Genomic DNA, 7,956 nt, shown 5'->3' with positions numbered 1-7,956 from the left:
ACTGCCCCAAAAAACAGCTCACGAGGTCACCAGGATTGTTATACCCAAGGCACACATCCACCGCTACCCTAATTACGGCCACCTCTTCAATAACCCCCTATACCCGGACTCCCTCCCCCTCCCCTTTGCAATAGCTTCAGAAACCCCCTGTGTTTATTATACCTCTACTCCTACCGCAGACAGACATACCCTCCCCCACCTACCTCTCCCTCAAATGCCTCTTCCTTTTAATAGACCACAAAATGGGGGAGAGGCGTATGGCCCTTCCAAAACCCCCATTCACTTAACCTCAGGGCACCGAAGACCCTTTTCCAAGAGCAAGCAATAACGTGACGAGGATTTAGTTGGGGGTGGGGTTGGGGGGAGGCGAGGAACTATGGAAAGGACGGGAGGAGAGGCGGAGCGCCATCGTATATAGTTGCCCTGCTGCACATGAGCCGAGTCAGTGCATCTACGGACGCTCGCGAAGTGAGTATGAGTGTTGTTGATCTCCTATCCTGTTATAATTACAGTATTACCTGTTTTAGAAGGGAGTTGCTTTGGCCGTATTGTACCTCTCCCGAGCGACAGGTGGGCGAAGAAGAAGTCAGGATGATGGTAGTGAGTGAAAGTTGAGTCGAGGATAAGTGCGGGAGGTCAAACGGTGTTGCTTCGCCAGGCTTGCATGGTGAAGCTTGATTTGTCCTTAGAGGTGGTGTTGACCTCTTTCATGGGTATGAATGGATGTATTGTGTTGCAGTAATTTAACTGCTGACATACACACACACACACAACACACACACACACACACACACACACACATATATATATATATATAGTATATATATATATATATATATATATATATATATTAAGCATATATATATATATTCTCTATATATATATATATATATTACATGTGTACATATATATATATATATATATATATATATCTATATATCCTCTCTATATCTCTCTCTCTACATATCCGATATATATATATATATATATATATATATATATATATATATATATATATATAATATATTCACCATCCAATTTCATGAATACAGGGAGTGGCTCTGAGAAAAAATTAAGATAACAGTCATTATCAAAATAATCTTTCAACTAATGAGTCAAGGATGAACCACCTGTGCAGATAACATCCTTAATATCAACCATTTCATTCACTTTCACAGGGACCTATTTGCTTCTCCTTTTACCACTTACTTCACTCTTGCACCCACTCTTTGTCTAATGAACATCACAGCCCTTCATTATTCTAAAGTATCTTTTACTTCATTTAGCCAGCACTTTTTCATTCTCCTTTTCCTTCTTCCTCACAAACTTACTGATCGTGCACTCAAGTTTCCAACGTGTTTCCCATTCTCTCCATGTGATCAAGCCATCACCTGATCTTTCTTTACACCTTTACTTACCTTTGTACCATTTGTTGTATCTCCAAATACCTCCAGTATATATATATATATATATATATATATATATATATATATATATATATATATATATACATACATACATGCATATATTATATGTGTATGTACGTATGTATGTATGCGTGTGTGAGGATATATGGATATATGGTCATATATTTATTTGAATGAATAAATAATTATATATATTGACATTTACTCCTGGTTTTCACTACTCTATCTATCTTTCTACTTGTATGTCAATTTGAATATTCGAAACTGTAAATGTGAAGACTTGGTCTTGGATACACTTCAAAAATCCTTCCTAGGTCTCTTTTTATTTACATAATTCCCTGAAGCTTCCCCTAAACGCTGTAATACCTGATAAGCCTCAAATAACTAACGGACTGAACTGAAATGTGGAATTTAAACACCGCAGTTTTAAAAATGCTTGTGTTGTTTTTCATAATGCTTACCTTGATAAAACAGATTAGTACTCTCCTACAGCCACGGCCAACGAGTTTGAAGGTTTGTTATCATGACCTGGAAACCTACTGGTCAGCAGTGCGGGTGATTTCATGTGTAATGTGATGTGCATATAAAAGAGATGTCTGTTCATATAAGGATCAATGAAGAATGCTGCTATTTATAGCTGATTTTTATTTGTGAAAATCAAATACTCTTACAGACAGCTATTTTTCAATTCATAAGGTTCCTGAGTACAACCTACACACGGAATCGACCGCACTGTTGACTGGTAGGTTACCGGGACACGATCATGAAACCTTCAGACTAACTGGCCACAGCAGCTGTAGCAAACAGTACCGTAAGCACTGAAGACGTTCCACCTGGACATAAGTATATGCAGACCTAGACACACATTGATTATTCTATCCACGTACTTACAAATATGCGATGCCTGCTCATGTTACTACAATGGCATTATAATGACCGTCAAAGAATTTTGGCAACTCGAAGATCTACCCATGATTATCAATGAAAAGCAAATGACGGCATTATTGGTTTTGCTGGTATATCATAATCATCAATAAATCCTTTAGTAAATATACTATTTTATAAACTTCCAGCGGTCAATGACGATCTGTATTGATGCCTGATAATGCAATCTTAAGATTTATTCAAGCTACAAGAATATCTTGACACTTTGATTCAGTATTTTCTCTGTAACATCACTAATAGATGTGTAGTGATATATTTATAATAAATATTTACTTCATTAGTCATTCATTTTTTTCATTCTACGTAGAGAGAATTAGGTACAAAGAGTCCTGAAATAAGCAACTGAAAGTAGAGTAATTTCATCAAAAGTTTTCGGTTTTTGATCTGATATTTTTTTCATACTTTTTTCTTTTTGGACTGGAAACTCGGAGAAGATTTTGTGAGGAATAAAATTATTAAAACTTTTTCTTATCTTTATCTTTTCTCCTTTTAGCAAGCGAATACAAGTGGTAGTATACTAGTAACAAGAAAATTACTATATGAAAGAAGGTGGAAATTTATAGAATGATCTAAATGCAGATTATATGCAGTATGAGAAAGGCTGATAAGGTAAGAAGGAAGAATGTGGGGTAGAAAACTTAGCGCAGACGAATCGGTGAACGGCTTACCACTGATGTGGTTTGGTCATATGGAGAGAAAGGGAGATAGATGAATAAGACGGGTAAAATAGCTTAAATTTTTTTAGGCAGAGGAAAGGAGTTGGATCCAGACAATGACTGGACATATAGTGCGATGGAACTGATATAAAAACTAGAAAGGGAATCAATATATAGCCTTTAAAATCAGATATGAAGTTATCTTCTACGTGAGTTCTACTCTGTTTAACAATTAACACTTAAATAAGCAATGAAAATATGCTAGTTTTTTGCCTATCAAAAAGAAACTTTAAAGACATTAGTCTCTCTTTACCTGCTTAATTATTTGTTATTCTTGTTGTTTACATATACAAAATGATTTTCTATATCTCTGTATTTTTCATCATATAGGGATATTTTACCCTGAAAGGTTGCCAACTGCGCAGTTTGTATACACACACATGTATGTATATATATATATATATATATATATATATTATATATATCTAACTAGCTATAATATAAAATGTGATGTAACTAGTATAAGTACTGAATCTCACTCCTTGATGTACGGTAGATGCCACTTTGAATTATATTGTAGGAAATTCCTGTTTTTCTCAGTGGATTTCTTATCTTTATAAAATCCTTAAAATTACTTTAATGCCATAAATCAGCCGAGTTCCAGTGGTATTTTATTTTTTCAATAATCTCTTTTAACGCAGATTAAAAGTACCCATTTGTCTATTCTGCCATGTAATAGTTCCACGTCGTGCACTGAGTAATATTTATCACCCAGAGGATAACAAAATGACATTGCTGTGTCGAGTGTAGTTTGAGTCTTAGATGTGTCAACCTTACAGGCACATTGAACTCAGATCTTCAAATTTCTGTATTATCAGTTAAGTGTATGATCTTAAAGGCTCCTTTTTTCATTCTTTCCCAACTGGCACAAATTGGGTTTTTGGAATTATTGCGTTCTAATTTTTTCTTATATATCATTTGCTAACTACCTCTGATGTCCTATTTTTTCTCTGGTACAGTTTGCTGTAATACCCCTGTTGTTGATATCGTTCTCTTAATTAGGCATTTCCAAGAATGCTATAAAATAAATTTCAGCACCAGGCAACTGCTTATGTAGAATTATCATTTTGACTTTGAACTTTCTTGAATTTGCACAAACTAGTTTCTCTTTCATCAGCTTCTGCAGAAATTTATCACCATCACACATTACAGTCTTCGAACCTATTTTCATTTTCGTTGTTCCCCCTGATTTAAACTGAAATGAAGCACTCTTTCTCAAGTTTCTGTAGCTTTTAATTTTCGCAAAATACTAAGGCCTTGATAATGTCTCAGCGTTTATAAACGAAGTAACAGATAAAGACTGGCACAGCTTATATAAAGAAATCAGGAAAACACGCTGGGAAAATATCCAGATAAAATCACAATAATGTTTCCCAGAAGGTAAGGACAATGTCATAAGCATTTCTGTCTGTTGAACATCTATTTTTCCCTTCAATTATAAAACTCTATTATTTGAGGTTTTTAAGGTTTTGATTAAATCTCGTGCTTATTACTGCTTCATTTAATTTTTTTTTTTTTTGAACCCTAAGAACATTCCAATTCTGACGTAGTTTTCCTTTAGAGTTCCTCATTTCTCTTTTAATGGAGAGACCACGTTGTAATTTCCCCTAATTGCATTGTAACTGTCCAATAGCCTCCTTCAGTTCTTTGTTAAAAACTGTTGATGTTACTCTCAGTAATAGAGGTGGTTGTTGATGTAGTATGGCAGACGGCAGTTGTTGATGTAGTTACAGTATTAACTAGAAGTATGTCTGAGTTAATAAAACAGTACAGTAACTACTTTTAGGCACAACGCAGGTAAGTTGTTTATTGAGAAAAGAAAATACTTTTGTTATGCCTGTATAAGCTTCCTATCTGTAAGCTAACTTATCTTTTCGATCAGAAACTGACGTCTCTTTTTCCTTTGCCCATTTTTTCCAAAGACTAGCCGAAATGAAGATCCTCTCCGCCTGCCTTTTGTCCCTCGTGGCTGCCGTAGCGGCCCGCTCGGCCTACCAGTTCTCGGACGGCTATCTGGAAATCCTCGGAGGGGAACCCAACCAATCCTTCGACTGCGCGGGACGTCCTTACGGGTACTACGCCGACGTCGCCAACGACTGCAGAATCTTCCACATCTGTCTGCCCATTCCTGACGATGCAGGGGAGGTCGTGGAGACTGCGCAGTTCTCCTTCTTCTGCGGCAACCAGACCGGTCTTCAGCCAGGAGTCCCTCACCTGCGCCCACCCTCAGGAGGCCCTCCCTTGCTCAGAGGCAGAGTCCCTCTTCGATATTTCCAACGCTGACTTTGGCAAGATTCCCGAAGTGACCAATTAAGATGCATGTGATGTTACCACAATGTAGATGCTGTGTGTTTCATATATATATATATATATATATATATATATATATATATATATATATATATATATATATATATATATATATACTATATATATATATATATATATATATATCTATATATATATATATATATATATATATATATATATATATATATATATACACGGTATCTTAGTGATATGAAATCGAATTGAATTTTTCAATTACTGCCCATTCGACCTTCCCGTAACCTTCCAAAAGGATGTCATGATGATTTATAGGTTTTATAATAAAATGATTCGTTTTTATTATAGTAAGTTAGATTTATTATCCCCGATATTTGAACCGACAGAACAAATCTTTGAAATATGTTGTCAGCTAATAACATGCTAAAATACCTTTGTGTGGATGTGCTCTGCAAAGAAATAATTAATTTCACATTCGTCTCTCAATTACTAATATTCTGGATTCAGTTAAGGACTCTGGAACAAACTGCATCAACTTTAATGGTCATTGCTCGGGAAATTCTTTCTCAGTCCCAGAAGGGGATAAAAGTAACGATGGTCCAAGAGCAACTTTGAAAGATGAAACAAAACTCATGCTGCTGAATAAATAAAGGTATTTTTTCAGCTCTGTTCACAAAAAGTAAAAGCATTATTGATGAGAGCAGTCCCTTATGAAGTGACATCTAAGTTCCATCAGACAACAAATTTATCTGTATTGCCCAAATGACACTTGTAATATTACACAAAATCATAAGGTTTCACTAACAAAATCTTCCTGTCGTGTTAGGCTTTCCTAACGTTACGATGAAAAAGAAGTAACTTATAACGTCATTCGAATTGAAATTTTGACAGTGAATAATTCATATACACGACACGGCAAATTCAGCCTTCGGATCCCCCTACCCCCACTCCTGAAAAACGCGCGGACGCACACACACACACACTTGCAACACACACTCACCCACACACACACACACACAAATCACCCCTCACTTTTTCTTTAACAAGAGAGACCACCACTGGCAAGGTTAATGTTAATATTATTAATGTTAATGCTAATTTGACGTTCTTAGATGAGACGGAAACACATTTAAGAGCAGAAAGGTTTAGTCTGTCCAGCAGCTCGCTGTTGGTAAGGTGAAATCTTCATTTATTCCTTTCATTTTCTACATAAAGAAAAAGTGTGATACTTTGATCTGACTAAGCAAATCTTCACTAAGAAAACAATGACAGGAGGCAAAGAAAACCGATTCAACAATGAATACTGAAAGAACGTTATTGTATAGTTTGCCTCTATTGTCATCCTAATTCTAATCATCATCGAAATCTCATAATCACACAGGTAGCGAAAATGGGTTAACAAATCACAAATCCACAATTACATATCTGTTAAAATCCTTTTATAGAAAATGTACAAAAGGGATCCTTCGATAGCTTGCCTGGGTTCATTGTCATTCTGACAATGACAGAACTACATGGAACTGAGTATCACCCATATTCAAGCAAATAAATTTTTTGCTTGTTTTGCAAACATTAATTTTCAACTTATCTTATAAATCCTCACCCATAGTTTTTGCCAGTGATTTTCAAAGAGTTTTCGTCAAATTATCGGATTTTAAAAGACTCATTGTTGTGGATTAAAATATTTCCCTTTTATCATTATCATTAGTAGCTAAAGTAGTATTAACAGTATTTGTTTCGACTTTTGACAACGCATTTCCCATTTTAGTTGCTGCTAAGCATGCTCGGTATCAGCAACAGTAATGTAATTATTGATGGGAACAGCAACGGCAGAAAAAAAAGAAAAACAATGACAACGTTCAGTGTGAAAAATGCGTATCTTTCCTGCCAGATTCTCAGAAGAATTAATGATCTGATGTTCAATGAGCATTAATGCATTCAAAACTTTATTTGAAACTGCAATTCAGTCTAAGTTGCACTTCACGTCTGTGCTGTCATAGAAAAAATTACTATATCTTATCTTTATCTACATTTATGGCTTTTTCTTTATCTTTCATTTGATTCTTGATTAGGTTACTCTAGACTGTTGGGAATGACATAAACACTGAGGATCTTTCCTAGATAGTGACCCCAAGAGTTTTAACCCGGTATGTAACCGCCTTTGCGGCGTGTTTAGTACAAGCCCGTTGGGGATTACCGAAAAAACATAAACAAAAGACTGTAGATATCAAAAAGATAATGAGCCCCAAGGAATATTAGTCCTAGATAACGATCCCGAACTTTGTTGGGGGTCACTATCGAGGGAAGATCCGACACTGAATATACAGTTCGTTTCACGGGATTATTCTGTGCTTTTAACTCGATACAGGCAACAATAAATTTGACCTACAAAAATACTTGACATGTCTCAACCCTTTAAACCTTTTAGGAACTTAGTTACAGAACAAATAAAGTATAATTTCATAAACGTAAAACCAACGGTTAATCACTATTTCGAAAACCACAGTTGGTTGGTCAAAAGAAATTAGTAACCCCTTTTCTCATTTACGTTTTTCTTAAGTGGGTCAGGTATTTTATCTGCT

The 7,956-nt window shown here is 35.6% G+C and overlaps 1 pseudogene; it reads left to right on the top strand.

Moving 5' to 3' along the window:
* Nucleotides 1-423: 423 nt before the first annotated feature.
* LOC136849567 (U-scoloptoxin(01)-Cw1a-like) lies at nucleotides 424-5,436 on the top strand (annotated as a pseudogene).
* Nucleotides 5,437-7,956: the final 2,520 nt, after the last annotated feature.

The sequence above is a fragment of the Macrobrachium rosenbergii genome, chromosome 21, assembly GCF_040412425.1.
Source record: "Macrobrachium rosenbergii isolate ZJJX-2024 chromosome 21, ASM4041242v1, whole genome shotgun sequence".
Taxonomy (NCBI): Eukaryota; Metazoa; Arthropoda; class Malacostraca; order Decapoda; family Palaemonidae; genus Macrobrachium; species Macrobrachium rosenbergii.
Note: the sequence above shows the minus strand (reverse complement) of the source record. Positions and strands in the feature narration are given on the sequence as shown.